Source organism: Taudactylus pleione, unplaced genomic scaffold (genome assembly GCF_031769625.1).
Source record: "Taudactylus pleione unplaced genomic scaffold, aTauple2 ptg000535l, whole genome shotgun sequence".
In the NCBI taxonomy this organism is placed as follows: domain Eukaryota; kingdom Metazoa; phylum Chordata; class Amphibia; order Anura; family Myobatrachidae; genus Taudactylus; species Taudactylus pleione.
This window is the reverse complement of record NW_028284937.1, coordinates 5,572,954-5,589,873: the sequence shown is the minus strand read 5'-3', so window position 1 is coordinate 5,589,873 and position 16,920 is coordinate 5,572,954.

The window sequence follows — 16,920 nt, the reverse complement described above, 5'->3', positions numbered from 1 at the left end:
AAGTTCCGCTTAGGGACGAAACGTGTTGGGTTTCCATCCATTTTATGTATTAACACTTGATGTAAGCTACCTCCTACAGAAATTACTGCTTTTATGGAATAAAACATTAATTTATTGTATTTCTGAGAAAGTTTCTTATTTATTACTGATAGTGGCAGTATTGGCACTTTCTGTCTAGGTGTATTCTGGTGTAAGGGTATTTTTCAGTGAGACTACAAAGAACAATCTTATACGGTGTATCCATTACCTTCAAATGCCACTCTGAACCATAAAAAGATCAACAAGGACTCAATAATAAGGATATTCTTGAGAGAAAAATAATCTACCATCTACTCCTTCATCTAGGACTGTTCATTTGAGCACTTAGATTGCTATTCTATTTTAATTGTATTACATCTGGTTCTATAAATCTCTGTATTCAATATGTCTAGAAGCGCCCTCTTTCTCTTCTTTTTGTGTTATTATCAATTGTATATCTAACAGATATTACGAGAAGGGTGCAGCTATCAATTGTTGTATTTGGTTCACTTTGAATGCTACTATTTAAAAAAACTGGCGCAAAGCGGGGGCATTTATGTGTCATATATGTCTCGTACGCCAATGCGTATATGTATATGATAGAACAACAACTTTTTAGTCGGGTTTCAGATATTTCTAGCAAGCTATTGTTATATTGTAGATTTATAGATGACCTGCTGATCCTGTGGTCTGGGTCAAAGGAAGAACTGCAGGATCTTCTTGATTCTCACAATTGTTCTGGTCATGAGGTACAATTGACATATACTATTGATAGTGAGTTGGTTAATTTTTTGGATGTCAGTATCTCTTTGAAAAATGGGGTATTAAGTACAGATCTGTACATTAAAGAGACGGACAGGAATACGATTTTAAGATATGACAGCTTCCATCCTTTACCGTTGCGCTGAGGGTTGCCATACTCTCAGATGTTGAGGGTAAGGCGTATCACCAGTGACCCAGCCCAATTAGAATATCAGTTGAATGTAATGATCAATAAATTTGAGGCCCGTGGTTATAAAAAGAGGGATTTAATCAAGATAAAACAGAGAATACTTGATGTACCTAGGGAATTGATGCTTAAGGCTAATTGTGTAAATAAGATCAGTCATACCTTGGGTTAATCGCTTTAACACGAGAAGTTCAGAAACAGTTGGGATTGTAAAAGATCTTTGGCCAGTAGTCAACACTGATGGTGATTTGCCTACTTTGAAAGATTCTAAAATAATGCCTTGCTTTACCAGAGGCCGGAATTTAAAAGATCGTCTGGTGAAATTAGATGTAGCTAAGATTAGGAAAAAACCTCAACATTTCCTTTCGTTGAAGAATGGTTACCATCGATATTTGGGGTGTATCACATGTAGAGCAGTGATTTTGGGGGACACGTTTAATCACCCACACACAGGCAAGAAATTTTGTATTAGATTCCCTGTTACTTGTAGCACGATGTTTGTAGTCTACTTACTGTTTTGCCCATGTGGACTTAATTATGTGGGCAAAACAGAACGTCAAATTAAAGAACGCATGGCTTTACATCGTTCAGCCATCCGTTTAGGCATTAATGCTGGCTTTAGTGATCAACCTGTAGCCAGGCATTGGATAGCCCTGAAACATACAGTAGCTGATTTAAGATTATAGATCATATTCCACCTAGTATTAGGGGGGGGGAATAGACCTCAAAGGTTGTTGCAGGTAGAATGCCGATGGATCTATAAACTTGGTACGATGGCCCCTAAAGGACTTAATGAGTCTTTGGGCCTACAATGCTTTTTGTAGATATGTTCATGTTGCTTATATTTCTAAAAAAAATTTTTTTTGGATCTAATAGGTGTGATCGGGGTTTGTATATTCTATTCTTATATACAGTGTGTGGGAGGTACTTGCCATTTTTGTTTTTCTGTTTATGTGACTGATGCCCCTGATACCCGATGGTTATATTATAGTCATATTTAGTTGCATTTCGTGTATATATAACCATTTGATACACTTTAAGAGGCGACTATGATTGTGTGTTTCGCGATATACATCTAGATGCTCTATGTTAAACTGTCTCATGAATTAACTATCCTGTTTAACGCTATGTATTTTCCGGCAACAGTTTTGGTTGCCATGGTTATATAGGCGCGCCATGTGACCCGGTGACGTCGCGGACGCAGCCTGATGACATCACTCTATCCGCGACCGCGGCTGCTGGACGCGGGTTAGTTGTGACTGATGGAGGTGGACGCTAATGTTCCGGTTCACCTGTTGAAGGTAATTTTTTAATTATGTGTGTATTTAAATGTGTTTTTGTATGTTAGTCATTTGTATCCCAGACGAAGGGCTGATGCCCAAAACATTGGATTTCTGCATTAAAGTGCTTATGGCTCTTTGAATAACAGTTGTGGAGTGCCGCCATTATTCGTTGTGCATATCGGACCTGGTGGTCCATGGAGGGCAACCACGCCATTATACGCTGTATACTCAGTGAGTGCCGGAATTGAGTTACTTTATATGTATATATATATATATATATATATATATATATATATATATGTTAGGGGTGTGCACCGGCCCCTTTTCGTGTTTTGGTTTTGGATCTGGATCTTTCTTCTTGTTCTGGATCTGGATTTGGTTTTGCCAAAACCACCCTTCCGTATTTTGTATTTTGTGTTTTGGATCTGTATTTATTTATTTTTTTGGAAAAAAGCATAAAAACAGCTAAAATCACAGAATTTGTGGCTTTTTCTGCTCCTATGCTATTATTAACCTCTATAACATTCATTTCCACTAATTCCCAGTCTATTCTGAGCACCTCACACCTCACAATATGGTTTTTAGGCCAAAAGGTTGACCGAGGTAGCTGGATGACTATGCTAAGCAACACAAGTGAGTGGCACAAACACGTGGCCCATCTAGGAGTGGCACTGCAGTGGCAGACAGGATGGCAGTTTGTAAAACTAGGCCCCAAAGAGTACATACTGCAAAGAACAAAAAGTGGTGCAAGATAGAATTGTCCTTGGGCCATTCCACCCACCCTTATGTTGTATAAACAGGACATGCACACTTTAACAAACCAATCATTTCAGCGCCAGGGTCTGCCACACGACTGTGGCTGAAATGATTGGTTCGTTTGGTGCCCCACAAAACAAGCTGGCAATTAATCTGTCCCTGCACAAACTGGCTCTACAGACGCAAGATGTCATGATAGTTGTGCCGATGACAGACGGGTGTTTTTTTTTCTGCCAGTTACAGTGACAGTGACAGCTACATCGATGACAGTGACAGGTGTGTTTTTTATGACAGAGGCAGTGACAGTTATGCCGATGACAGCGACAGCTACACCGATGACAGTGACAGATGTTTTTTTTATGACAGTGAGAGTGACAGCGACAGCTATACTGATGACAGTGACAGCTACACCGATGACAGTGACAGCGACAGCTACACCGATAACAGTGACAGGTGTGTTTTTTATGACAGTGACAGCTACACCGATAACAGTGACAGGTGTGTTTTTTTTGTTGTTTTTTTTTCGGAGCAGAAGCCCTTGACAGACAGCAGCACAGCACTGGACAACAGTAGCCAGCCAGCCCCTATGGTCAGGGTTAGCAGCAACCAACACACAAATCCCAGCTCTCTCCCTGTGCACACTCCACAGCTGGAATGAAAAATGGCGGCGATCCCGGGACCTTTTTAAAGAATCCAAAACCCGCGAGAATCCGACAGCGGGATGATGACGTTTTGTCTCGATTTCAGATCCGAGCCAGGCGGGAAAAAATGTTTTTTATGTTTCTTTGTTGGCGAATAGCTTCCACAGCTTTCAAGGTAAAGCTGCCAAATCTTACATACTGTAGTTATTCAGTATCAAGAAAGTGGATTTGGATGGATTTGGATGAAAACTTCACAGAGGGATGGCAATTGATCCAGGGTTGTCTAATGGAGTGGTTGAGATTCTGGTCGGACCTCGCTGCGGAGTGAGCTGGAAGGAATGTTGACCCAGGAAGCCTGTTCTGGGCCTTTCACTAGATGGATTTGGACCACATCACATAATAAAACTTAATAACTTGAAGATTTAAACCCGGGCAACACATTTTAAACTATCTATCTTATTTTTTTTTGCACATTTAGATGTAAACCATTGTTAGAAATATATATATACTGTATATTTTTAATCAGTAATAGTGCAAGGTGTGCGCAACATTTTTTTCATTAAATCTTATTGTTTTATTTAATTGTACACTAAAATGTCACCATTATTATGTTGATGATGATGATTGGTGTTTCTACCAATGTGCTTTAACAGTATCATAATTTTAAAGCATGTCAAGGGAACACCTAGGGGCCCAGGTGGCTAAAACTCTTACTATGGGCTAGGTATGACCATTGATTGTTGACAAACATCATTGGCTTACAGTCCGCGCATTGCTAAGTCCCACCCCTGAACCTGATTGGCCATCAGCCAATCAGCAGGGATGACCATCAATGGGTACAAACCATGAATCACTACTATGGGCACAGCAATGCACTGTTCTGTCACTGCTGGCTATTCTAGGGAGGCCACTTTGTTCTATTACTATATAGTTTTTAAGTATTGTTGCAGGTACAAATTAGTGTGCTGGGGGACATCTGGGGGACACCCCCTTTTCTGTTTTTTTGTTTAGTATGACCCCTCCCTTTCATGCACCTGAAGAGTATTGCCAAATTGATTTGAGCAGCTTCCACTTTGTTATTAAGGATACTGGATTTCAACCTCTATACGCACCTACCTATACCTTCTAAAACCTGCCTATAAACCTCTAAAATTGACGCCATTTGCGTACGCAGTCACACAGTAAAATAAAGACTTTAGACCTTGAACATGTGTTTCCAAAGCACAAAGTATTATTCAAGTAAAGTACAGTGAGTTACATGCTGTGATCTAAGTACAATTTAGCGCAAAGAATTATACAGACCCAAGTTACAGTCATACAGACGCACGCGCTCTGGACCAGATACCGGCATCAGCAAGAAACCTCCGTCAATCAGCAATCAGCAAGAATACTCCAGACTGGGGTCACAACACACACCTTTATATCCTTACAGAAACAGACAACACAATAGAGAAGTTTGTTGCTGATCCCATTGGTTCCCCATCGTGGTGCGTTTGTTACAGGGCATTTAACAGGTTGATTCAAATGGACACAGAACAGCCTCTAACAGCTTGTTGCCTCCGTTTCCCTGCCTCATGTAAATCTTGGCTGTTGGTTTTACAATGTACATTCTGGTGCTTTAAGTCTCTACGGTCCATAAGTTGCGAATGCATGTTGCGATCTTCTCACCGATGGTACCAGATAGCTGTTGAGGAAATGCAGATCAGTACAATACCAAACACGGCTTACTTATCACGTATTAAACCTTAGATACCAAAATAGTCTTTATTTCACAGCATTTGTAATAAATGTATAAAACTTGGATATTATACTTTAAAGACTGCAAGGCTCTGTCTTAGGGCCTCTGTTATTCTCAATCTATACCTCCTCTCATGGCAAACTAATCAGCTCTTTTGGATTTCAGTACCATCTGTATGCAGATGATACTCAAATCTACCTATCTTCCCCAGATTTATCACCATCTGTACTGGTCCGTGTCACTGAATGTCTTTCTGCAATATCATCTTGGATGTCATCTCGCCACCTGAAACTTAATATTTCTAAAACAGAATTAATTATATTTCCACCAACCAATAACAGTTACCAACCTGATCTCTCTATCACTGTTGATAACTCTACAAACCACCCTGCCCAACAAGCTCGCTGCCTTGGTGTCATCCTTGACTCTGAACTGTCCTTTGTTCCCCACATTCAATCTGTCTCAAAATCATGTTACATACATCTAAAAAACATATCCAAAATTCGACCATATCTCACACGAGACACTGCAAAAACTCTAATCCATGCACTTATTATTTCCCGTATTGACTATTGCAATAGCCTCCTTACTGGTCTTTCCAAAAACAGGCTATCTCCATTACAATCAATTATGAATGCAGCTGCAAGGCTTATCTTCTTTGCCAAACGTTCATCGTCTGCTGCCCCGCTCTGTCAGTCCCTCCATTGGTTGCCGGTTTTCTACCGTATTCAATACAAAATACTCTTACTTACACATAAGGCTATTAACCAAACCACACCAACATACATTTCTTCACTCATTTCAAAATATCTCCCTACCCGACCTCTCCGCTCAGCACAAGATCTGCGTCTCTCATCCCCACGCATTACTTGCTCCCATTCACGGTTACAGGACTTTCTTCAGGCTGCACCCACTCTATGGAATGCCTTACAACGCACAATATGACTTTCCTCTAGTCTCCAATCCTTCAAGCGATCCCTGAAAACTTACCTCTTCAGGCAAGCTTATCAGATCCCAGAACCACCCACATAACCTTCATAGCCTCCATATGTAATTACATCCCCTTTCACAGTCCACACACAACCTCACACACCGTCTTTCTCTCACATCCTCATGACATTTGGCCGACATTCCGGTGTAAATGGATCATGCTGCCCACCAAGAAACTGTGCATTCTGGCTGGACCAAAATGCAATATATAGCACCTATCCTTGTGTATCAATGCCTATTTCCCTATAGATTGTAAGCTTGCGAGCAGGGCCTTCCTACCTATATATCTGTCTGTTATTACCCAGTTTTGTTCTATTAATGTTTACAATTGTAAAGCTCAACGGAATATGCTGCGCTATATAAGAAACTGTTAATAAATAAAATAAATAAATAAACCTTTTATGTGAGTGTGCATTATGTAAGTATTAGGGGTTTGGGAAAAGACGCTAGTTAGGTTTATCTGATTTGGGGCAGATGTGCACGCATGGAACTAATAAACAGCGTTCGCATGCAGGATATTGTGCATTCGCTAATGTGCGTCATGTTAGCCACGTAACTGTGCGTAATGTGCAGTGTTTATGCATGAGATTCTATTTATGATGGATTTTATATATATATAATTATATATATATATATATATATATATATATATATAATCTAATTTCTTACTAACATTTTCAAACTGCAATGCAAATGTGTTATGGGCAGTGAGCTTCACTCTCAGACAGGGTGGAGACCCCCAGCTGTGAAGGGGGTCATTCTGTCTGATAGTGAGACCAAAACCTGTTTAGAATCAATGTCTGGGTTATATTACAATTGCCACAGCTCATACACTCTATATGTACAATGCTCACAGTATTCTGGTGTATTGTTAGTTGTTTTCCTAGTATACTGTGTTTGTTATGGTATCAAGGTTGTCCCCAGAATGGGCTTTGTGTACATCAGAGCATGATTTCTGGAAGGATTACTAAAAAGTGTTCTAATGCTAATAAGTAATTTTTTATATACCCGTATATACTCGAGTATAAGCCGACCCGAATATAAGCCGAGGTACCTACTTTTACCCCAAAAAACTGGGAAAACTTATTGACTCGAGTATAACCCTAGTGTGGGAAATGGCAGCAGCTGGTAGTGCCCCCAGTAGTAATTCCCCCAGGTTGTGCCCCCAGTAGTAATCCCTCCTGGTAGTGCCCCCAGTGGTAATCCCCCCTTTCAGTGCCTCCAGTAGTAATCCCCCCCTGGTAGTACCCCCAGTAGTAATCCCCCCTTTTAGTGCCCCCTGTAGTAATCCCCCACTGGTAGTGCCCCCTGTAGTAATCCTCCCCTGGTAGTTCCCCCAGTTGTAATCCCCCCTTTTAGTGCCCCCTGTAGTAATCCCCCCCTGTAGTAATCCCCCCCTGGTAGTGCCCCCTGTAGTAATCCCCCCCTGGTAGTTCCCCCAGTGGTAATCCCCCCTTTTAGTGCCCCCTGTAGTAATCGCCCCCTGATAATGCCCCCTGTAGTAATCGCCCCCTGGTAGTGCCCCCTGTAGTAATCGCCCCCTGGTAGTGCCCCCTGTAGTCCCCCCCCCTAGTAGAGAGAGACGTGATAAGAATTAAAAAAAAATAAACACTTACCTGAAACTCCCGCTCCTGGTCCCGCCGCTGTCTACTCCTCCAGCTGCTTTGCATGGGAGGGACGTCGTCATGACGACGTGTCTCCCATCACCCACTGCGGGAGCCGGAAGATGGCTCCCGCAGTGGGAGCAGCAGCAGCCGCTGAGAGTCTGACAGACTCTCAGCGGCTGCTGATTACAGCAAACACACAGCTGGCGGCTGCGGCGGCTGTGTGTTTGGCAGTGTGTAGCGCTGACCGAACTCCGTCCGGTCAGCGCTACACTTCACTCGAGTATAAGCCGAGGAGGTACTTTTTCAGCACATTTTTTGTGCTGAAAAACTCGGCTTATACTCGAGTATATACGGTATGTTAAACACTGTTGGTATGTGTTTGGGGAAGATTGTTACTCTGTGGTTTTGACAAAATGGCGTTGTGTGATCTATTTCTAAGATGGAGTCTTGTCGCCATTTGCAAGATGGCGTCGCTCCAAGCTAATTTTACACTGATTCTGTCTCAGCCACTAAACCAGCTTCGACATTATGTTTGCTGTTTTGAGAGGCATAGATGGAACCAGCATTTGGAGGGCATGCCTATAGTGCTAATTTGAGGTCCCAGGGGTGACTCACAGGTAAGATCTCTCTCAATTTGGATGTATTTCTATATGTGCCTTTACCATGAGGCCTTACAATGGAAAATTACAAGGCCCAGAGTAGATACTGTTATCATGCAGTGTAAAGACCACAAGTATCAGAGAATCCGTGAAGTTGGCTTGGTGGCTTACCATGTATTTGCTGGGGGAAATCTAGGGGACACCCCCCTTTCTGTTTTTTGTTTAGTATGACCCCTCCCTTTCATGCACATGAAGAGTATTGCCAAATTTATTTAAGCAGCTTGCACTTTGTTATGTTTACTGGTCTTGGCACGCCCAGAAAATTGGTATGACGGCCTTGTTTTCTTTGACACTGGCCATCGCTGTTCCTTCTCCACCCCCAAACGGCCGCAGCATGTCAATCATTCTGCATCTTTGGGGGCACTGCAACCATCTTCACAGACACAGATCGGCATTCGGCACATGTAAAGTACAGATCATGTGCCAATCGGCAGCCATCGGAGTTGTATGTAAACCATCGGGTCTGCGCACAACTCTGAATAAGGCCCAGTGTAGTTTTTCCCCTAATTACCATGATGTGTGCAGACGCGCATTGTAGATAATTGTCCCCTATAATTCCAATATGCTTCCAATCTCTATCCTATCGCACTATAGAAAAGCTCAAGTTTGTATCTTATTATCTGCATGTTGTCTGTGTGTAGTGTAAATCATGAATAACGTATACAATGGACAGCATTACTCATTAATGTGTAAGTGGTTTTTATAGGAAGCATGTGAGTTTAAGGCAAAAAGGTTTTTTTTAAGAATGTATTATTATTTACAGATTGCAACAGAGAGTGATTGCATTAAATTGTTTAATTGCATAGTTTTACTAATTGATATAATGGTGCAAATGTGAATATGTTAATATACACCCAGTCGCCACTAATTAGGTACACCTTTCTAGTGATGGGTAGGGGCTACCATTTGCCCCTACCCATCTTTGTGGCATGATTTCAACAAGGGGCTGGAAATATTCCTTAGAGAAAGCTTAAAATGATAACATCAGACGGTTGCTATATATTTGTTGGCTGCACATTCATGCTGTGAATCTCCTGCCCCATCACATTTTAAAGGATTGGGTTCTGGATAAAGAACTGGATGACTGTGGAGGCCATTAGTGTACACTGAACTGATTGTCCTGAATCAGAATCAGGTTGAGATGACGTGTGCCTATCACATTCTCCAGCTGGGAATACCCATTACAAGATGGGTAGATTGTAGCCATAAAGAAATGGTCAGCAACAATACTCTTGCTGGTTATGACATTAAACAATGTTCAATTGGCATTATGAACCCTAATGTGTGCCAAGAAAATATTTGCCATGCCATTACACCATTGGTTTGAACTGTTGACAGGATGCAAAATGAATGTTGCTTAAGCAAAATTCTATCCCTTAAATACTGTTAGGTGACGACACACTCTGTTAGATGACCTGTTAGGTGACCACACACTCTGTTAGATGATCTGTTAGGTGACCACACACTCTGTTAGATGACCTGTTAGGTGACATTTAGGTGACCAAATACTTTGTTAGATGACCTGTTAGGTGACCACCCTTTCTGTTAGATGACCTGTTAGGTGACCACACACTCTGTTAGATTACCTGTTAGATGACTGCACACTCTGTTAGATGACACGTTAGGTGATGACACACTCTGTGAGATGACCTGTTAGGTGACCACACACTCTGTTAGATGACCTGTTAGGTGACCACCCTTTCTGTTAGATGACCTGCTATGTGATTACAGACTCTGTTAGATTACCTGTTAGATGACTGCACACTCTGTTAGATGACCCGTTAGGTGATGACACACTCTGTGAGATGACCTGTTAGGTGACCACACACTCTGTTAGATGACCTGTTAGGTGACCACCCTTTCTGTTAGATGACCTGCTATGTGATTACAGACTCTGTTAGATGACCTGTTATGTGGCCACAGACTCTGTTAGATGAACTGTTGTGGGTCCCCACACACCTTGTTAGGTGACCAAACACTCTCTTAGATGACCATTTAGGTGACCACACACTCTGTTAGATGACCTCTTATATGATCACAGACTCTGTTAGATGACCTGTTAGGTGACCACACATTCTGTTAGATGACTTGTTAGGTGATCACACACTCTGTTAGATGACATGTTAGGTGACCACAAACTATGTGAGATGACCACACACTCTGTTAGATGACCTGTTAGGTGACCACACATTCTGTTAGCTGACCTATTAGGTGATCACACACTCTCTTAAATGACCTGTTAGGTGACCACACACTCTGTTAGATGATCTGTTAGGTGACCACACACTCTGTTAGATGACCTGTTATGTGAACACAGACTCTGTTAGCTGACCTGTTATGTGATCACACCCTCTCTTAGATGACCTGTTAGGTGACCACACACTCCACACAGGGCCAGATTAACAATGGGGCGGATGGAGCTACAGTTCCAGGCCTCCACATAAAAATAGGCCCATTGTCATTACAACATGATGTTGACTGGCCATCTGCTCTCCACACGGTCAGCCATAAATCAAGAGTCATAAAATTGTATTTCTATTTACCTCACAAAATTAAGCACTTTTTTTTTTTTTACATATTTACGGAGACATTGGGGCTAAGAGTATAGTTGGTGTACACACCCACATGGCACTGGCCACACCTCCTCTGCTTCTCATAATAGGCCCTTGGTCATTTTCAGCTCCAGGCCCATGTAACCCTCAATCCGGCCCTGACTCCACAGATAGAGACAATATATGGTTGTGTTAGATTATGCTACAGGACACACAGATAGGGTAACATTTATGAAGGAAGTGATTTATTTCATTAGAACCGGACAGCCAGAAGGTTTGTTGTTAATATGTATTTTCACTTATCAACTACAGTAGCTGAGAGCTGGGTCAGATTTGTGATCTGTGTGTAGTTGATATTGTTTGTGTACCCTGGTCCATAATAGGAAAAGGCAATTATTTACATTGTACATCCAAGTAGGTGCGAGTTTGTTTCATGAAATGTGCAAACTTCGCACGAATGCTCACTCCCTTGATAGGCTCAATTCAATTAGAAATTTGCGCTACTTGTGGGGAGGGTGTGCAATTTTTATATAACATGCGACGGAGAAGGGCATAAAATAACGGGGAAACCATCCTGGACCCCATAAAAGTGACAATTTTGATAGCAGAATCATACAGAAGGTTGTTAGCGGGCATAAGGAAAGTACTGGAGGTTTTTAAATTGTGTCAAATGGCTGATTTGTGTTTTTTATTTTTTTATTTAAATTATTAAAAGCAAACTTTTATTCATTTAATCTCAAACGAATGAAACGAAAAATGCAAAAAGTACTGTAGTACAAAATGTGATTTTGTGATAATTTAAGGGCTACGTGAAAACTCCTGTTTTGGGTGGTACCCGCAAATATCAAGTATCCCCTGAATGTAAATACAGGGGACAACAGCAGATAGAGGCGATATCTACTGCAATCCCCCTTTTTCTTCCACAAAAGCAGCTCTCATAGGTTTCTATGGGGTCTGCTTCAATGCTGAATTTAGCAAGCGCATACTGTACCTCCCAACTGTCCCGCATTCAGCGGGACAGTCCCGGTTTTCTGGGACTGTTCCGCTGTCCCACCCGCGGTGGGGGGGAAGTTGGGGGAAGCATACACCGCTGCTCTGCATAGCAGAGCAACGTGTATGCAGAGCTAGAATAGATGCTGTGCGCTTGCGCACAGCATCTATTCACAGTATGGGGGGAAGCCCGGGGGTAGCCAAGCATCTTGGAGATGCTGGGCACGCCCCTTAGTGATGTAAACGGGGCGTGCTGTTAGGCCATGCCCCTTTCGTGGAGGCCACGCCCCTTTCGGGAGCACACGGATGTCCCGAGTTGGGATTATTACATTTTGGGAGGTATGCAAGTATGACCCCAGTTAGCATCTGCAGCCTATGAGCTACATCCGCAGATTTCTTCAGGGGTCCCTCCCTGGTGACGTCCACTTGTACATTCGCAGGTGGATGTGGGGGCAGAAGCAGGAAGTAAAGTGGTCACATATGTCATAACTTTACTCATAATTGATTGCTACACTACCCCATCTGTATCACCCCTGTCTGTCTGCCCCTCCCCTCTAGAATGTAAGCTCACACGAACAGGGCACTCTTCCCTCATGTGCTTCTCCTTTCCCTTACTTATATTATCATATATTCCCTACAACAGCACCAACCCTTGGTTGCTGACGCCCTGCGATCGGTGTGTTATGATCGTTAATGCAGCAATGTGTATAAACCATGTCTTAGTCCTGCACTGTTCTCTACTGCAAGTCACTGTTTTCTTGTTTTGATCCTTAGTTTGTGTACTTTATTAGGCGCTGAGGAACACTTGTGGCACCATAAAAAAAATAAAGGATAATAATAATAATCTCTATGACAATGAGGAATCTCTGATATCGGGGCAGACCACCATTAATAATAAATATGCCCCTAAATGTCACATCAATGTCCAACCTTTTTAGAGCTGTATCTTTATGTAACTCAAACTATTGTGTTTTTCTCTGCACATTCTTCCATCTAGCATCTACAACAGATGTACAGTACCAAAGCTGGATTTTCAGTGTGCAGAGGACATTTTGCACTTTATAAATGACCTCCATGTCTTTTTCTATGTATTGGGCTTTGTTTATTGCACTTTCTGACCTGAAAATTATGCTTATAACAGCACTAAAACATTATAGTATATATGCACTATGTAGATTCTGTATAGTTCGCAGTCCAGAGAGTTGTAGAATCACTGCTGTCTAGGAAACAGCCACTGTATGATGCTCTGTTGATGAGGGAGGAGGAGGGGGCGGGCCTGATGATAAAATATCATTGTTTTAGTAGTGTGAAGTTTAGGTGTTGATGACTCACTACTGCCCACATCCTGAATATGACAGAAGATGCACTACAGGAAAGTGTAATATGCACTGCTAGAGAACATAGGGCCTGATTCAGACCCACTCGCAAGCGGCTGTCCGCTCGCAAGTGGGTCGATGTTGTGCTCTGCGCATGCGCACGACGGCGGGAGCTCCGTCGTGCGCATGCGCCAGACGCGACGAGCGAAGGACTTTCCTTCGCTCGTTGTGTCTGATCAAAGGGGGCGTGCTGTCGATGTTGATTGACAGCACGCCCCCTTTGGTGGGCGTGCCTCCCTGACGGGGGCGTTCCCACGGGAACGCCTCCCGTCAGAAGCCGGCCCACTGACATCACTAAATCACTCCGGGGCTTGCGGTTGAAAACCTCAACCGCAGGCTCCGGCTCGCAGTTTCGATGGTCGCGATGGTCACGACCATCGCGGCCATCAAACTGCACGCTCGTATAGGCTGTGGGTGGTGACCCACAGCTATACGAGCGTCCAGGAGGACGCTCCATTTTTATGGAGGGCGGCCCTCATTCAGAGCGTGCGCTCTGTTCAGAGTGTACGGCTCTGAATGAGGGCCATAGTGTCTATTTTGCACATTTAAGGCTCCATTTACTAACGAGTTTGAGCTGTTCAAACTCGTTAGTGAAGATATTTAACAGTTGCAGGTATTTAGTAATAGTGGTCTCCAGTATGTTATCTGTTTTTTCAAATAGCGCTATTCAACAGCGCTTGTACCATGAGTAGACATGGTAACCTTTATTTACAAACGAAGGGAAAGTGAAACTTACCATTCGTTTTAGTTTTTTTTTCACTAGACTCCAGGCATGTGTTAAATAGCGCTCACAAGCGCTGAGGTTCCCGACAGCCAGCTCCGGGGCTTCATCCGGGGACTTACCCATGAATCTTTGATTGGGGATCATGTGATCCACTGGAGGCTTCCCCTACAAGCTGTGTTTCAATGTATAGAAGCTGGATTCTGGTCCCACGGCCAGCCGTGCACAACGCTTGGGCGGGTAACAAATGACATCCACCCATCCCCTGTCATACAAGCACCCCTCCCCCTGGTGAAGCCCTAGAACTGTTGCCGCTGCTGGATGCTAGCCCTGTCGTCATACCGTTCACACTTATCTTTGCTGTCCATTATGGAGTCACTGGAGCACGTTCTTCCTCCAAAATGGCTCCACGACACCTCCTCGGCGTTCGGAAATAGACACTGCACATGCGCAAAATTCGAATCCCCCTTATGCGCATGTGCAGAAAAAATAAATAAATTTAAAAAACGTTCTCTAGGAACGAAAAATAGCAGAAAGAAGGACTGACTTCATTTGCGCTCGCCCTAATCATAAGTTCTAATAAATACTACTTAAAAAATGAAAACTAACACAATGAAACATAAAGAAAAATATCTCTTCACCTACAATTCGTTTGTAAATGGGGCCCTTTACACCTATAAACTGTTGAAGCCTGTGAGCACTACTGTACATAGTCATACTTACAGAATCTCCTGCAATTACACACTTACCTGGTGAAAGTTGGTGTCTCGGAGGGGGTGATGTTACGAATAACACTGAATTGCGTCATTGTATCCCTGCACCCTGCTTTACAATGCTGGAAATCTTAGCATTGTGAAACAATGGACAGAACCACAATCAAGCCATCGCGCCGCCATGGGGTCAATAGGAGTCGCCCCCTGTGCCGAATGGCACTGAGGCACCTTCTGAATTTTCAGGGAGCCCCCCGCAACCCCCGGAAGAGTATCTGGATCTCCCGCATCCCGCCAGCTTCCTAATGAAGTGGGCAGTATTGGGAGAGAATAGCCGGGAATCACAGCATAATTGTCGTGAATCGCGGCTCCGTATGGAGCAGTGGCGTCCCTACCTCTCTTTTCACCTGGTGCGGGCAGCAGCAAATAAGGAGACGTGGCATCGCGGAAGCGCTGTGGCATCACAGGAGTGGCGTGGCCTCGCGGCCTGAACCCCCGTTTCTTGTGACGCCAGGGGTGCCGGAGGTGCAGGCTGCCCATGGGGACCATCCTGTGTGAAGTGCCGGCACCCTCACTGTGTCAGGAGCCGAGTGCTGCATATAATTCAGCACCTGGCTCCTGTCACTAAGGGGGAGCCGGCTCTTTGGTGTCACCCCTCGGCTGGTGACACCCGGGTGTGGCCCACACCCCCCAATGACGCCAGTGGTATGGAGGGGTGGGGCTGAATGATGAAAAACTGCATCATTTAGCACTGCCCCCTCCAGCTCTCGCAATTCGCAGCAGTTTGCCGTGATGGGGTGGGGCCTAATGGCATAGCAACTAGAGATGAGCGGTTTGGATTCTGTGGAATCCGAACCGCTCCGAACATAGGGGATCCGAGTTCCCCGCCTGACTCGGTTCCCCGTTCGGGGCCGAACGACGGCCGTCTGATGTCGGATTCTCGCTAGAGAATCCGACATCAGGGCTCCTATTGTGTAGGGCAGACCACTCTGATAGCGGTCTGCCCTACACAGAACAAACACACAGCCGCCAGCGGCAGCTGTGTGTTTGTTTCAGCAGCCAATGAGAGTCACACAGACTCATTGGCTGCTGCACAGAGGGAGCCGGCTGGAGCTCACTCAGGAGCTCCATCTTCTGGCTCCCTCCTCGGCGCGTGGATGCAGAGCGGACGGCGCGGGAGCGGGGATTCAGGTAAGTTTTTTATGTGTGTAAGGGCCAGGGGCGCTACTGGGGGGCACAGCTACTGGGGGGCACAACTAATGGGGGGCACAACTAATGGGGGGGTCTGCTACTTGGGGGGGCATACTACTGGGGGGGCCATACTACCGGGGGGGCCATACTACTGGGGGGGGCTGCTACTGGGGGGAGGGCTGCTACTGGGGGGGAGGGGGGCCTGCTACTGGGGGAGGGGGGCCAGCTACTGGGGGAGGGGGGCCTGCTACTGGGGGGCCTCTACTGGGGGGCCGGCTACTGGGGGGGCCATACTACTGGGGGGGCATACTACTGGGGGGGCCATACTACTGGGGGGGCCTGCTACTGGGGGGAGGGCTGCTACTGGGGGGGAGGAGGGCCTGCTACTGGGGGAGGGGGGCCTGCTACTGGGGGGCCTCTACTGGGGAGCCTGCTACTGGGGGGGCATACTACTGTGGGCATTGTGTAAAAGGGTCACTACTGTGGGCATTGTGTAAAAGGGGCACTACTGTGTGTCGTAACATAAATAAGAGACACTACTTTATGGTGTAATGTGAATCAGGGGCACTATGTGTGGTGTAATGTGAATAAGATTGTGCACTGTGACTCCTTGGGCCGTAGCCCACATTGTAAACAAGTACTCTAATTCTGCTGGCCGTACCCCAATGGGTGGGTGCACTACTTTTCATTTCTGCCACTGCTGTGTGGCAATGTGTCATAAATGTGCTTTATACTGTGG